Source organism: Hevea brasiliensis, chromosome 6 (assembly GCF_030052815.1).
Source record: "Hevea brasiliensis isolate MT/VB/25A 57/8 chromosome 6, ASM3005281v1, whole genome shotgun sequence".
NCBI lineage: Eukaryota > Viridiplantae > Streptophyta > Magnoliopsida > Malpighiales > Euphorbiaceae > Hevea > Hevea brasiliensis.
In genome coordinates this window covers 22,715,180-22,717,262 of record NC_079498.1, presented here as the reverse complement: position 1 = coordinate 22,717,262, position 2,083 = coordinate 22,715,180, and positions in this window count along the sequence as shown.

Genomic DNA, 2,083 nt, shown 5'->3' with positions numbered 1-2,083 from the left:
AACTTCCTGCTATCACCCATCGCTATGGTTCTTGGCTGCTTAATCGGGTTACATTTCATTGCTATTATTATTCCTTTATTTTTCTTGTATTTTCTTTTCTTGTATTTCATTATTTATGTCTCCTTACCCATATCTAAGTGTAGTTCTAGGCATCCTAGCTGTCCGGACCGACACTGGTCACCAGAATAGTAGAACGCACTACCGAACATAGGGGTGTTACATAGGTAACAAGGAAGGAGAATTTTTGAAGGTTTGTGCACAACTAACCTTTTTCTTTGTTTTAAAATGAGTTTATTTGAATGAGTTTGATTTGAAACGAGCTTATTTTGAATGAGGTATGGTTTCTCTCTTGCATTTAAGAAATTTGTGTGATGCCACGCCTTTTATGGGTTTTATGATAATTTGAATATGTTATTGTTTTGCAAACGTGATTTTTGATTTAAAAACTCTTAAAAGTTGTTTTGAAACCATAGTTAGCATGACAGTCCCTCCAGAACTCCCCAGTAGTAACGGCTACTTGGAGTTTGATCTTTGATATGATTATTTCTCCCATTAATAACGGTTAGTGGGGTAAGGCTACATGAGTACTCATTAGCTAGCTAGCCCTTCCCTCATTAATAACGGTTAGTGAGATTGAGATTGCTTTGTCGTGGTGTACAACACAGCACTAATCGTGAAATTTTGTGTCATGGCCTAAACTGTGTGTTGATGTTGGCAACACTAATGCTTTGTGAATTGTGATTTATGAAGTGTGATTTCTTATTTGAAATGTTATTCCAATAAATGGCTCTTATGAACTTAGAACAATTGTGATGTTTTCATGCTTAAGAAGGATGTGATTTATTATGCTTTGACAAATTGTGTTTTACCTTAAGTTTTGAAATTTTAGTTGTGCACCACTGAGTGATATACCCAGTGATAGCTTCTTTATGCTGTAGCAGGTAAGGAAAAGGAGAAGGCTGCCGAGTGAGAGACTTGGAATCAACATTTGGTATTGATTGTGGGTATTTACGTTAGGTATACCCTTGTGATTCCTTTGGATGTATTTTGTACCTATATGTATGGATGTACGGACATTGTGCAGTTTGTATTTAAAAGCATTGTATTACTATCACAATGTAACAGCCCAATTCATCTCCAGACTGGCCCCTCTGGCCTTATGTCCGGCTCTGTGAACCCTTATGCTTCTTACTAATAGTAGCTGGTGCTCTATACTGGTCTTGTCCAGGACCTCTCTTGCACCGTCTATCCCTCTTGGACTGCTCCTCATTTTTTACTCTCTCCACATCCAGAGCTGATGCTACTAATAGGGAGAAATTTGTGAAGTGGTGAGATGTAACTATCTGTAACACCCCTCACCCGACTACAGTGTAGCCGAGCAAGGCGTGCTACAATCGGTGCCGGAGCACCCTAACTTATCTTACTTTAATTTTTTTAATAATTTTGAATTCGTTTAATTTAATATTAATTATTTTTCGATGGAGAAACAAGTGGAGTTTCCCCTATTTTATTATCGTTTGGTGTATTTCAATATTCACATGTTTGAAATTCAACAATATTTTAAAATAAAAAAATTTCATCCATGCTAATCATAATTATCTCATCAATCATTCTCATAATTTTCTCATATTTCAAATCTCATCCATACATTTTAATTTCATAATCATTTCCATACTCATATCATCATTTGAAAAATCATTATGTAATTCAAATCTATACTCATTTGTACAAATTCATTCATGCTCCATTCTTATAGCAAAATTCTCAAATTTGCATTAATTTACATCATTTGCAATAATTAAATAAATCCTTAATTTACATGATATATAAATTAATTACAATTTGCTAATTTACATTGCAATAAAAGAAAAAAATAACATACACAAAATACATGATATGCTTAATGTGAGCCCTATCTACATGCATTGCTGAGGAGGTGACAACCTTGAACGCTCTGCAGATCAGAACTCCCAAATATCTGTTTAGTATTCGCTGGGCTTTAACTTCAGTACCTGCGCGAGGAAACAATTCCATCACGCTAAGCATTGCTGCTTAGTGGTGCAATAATATAACAAGGAAATAA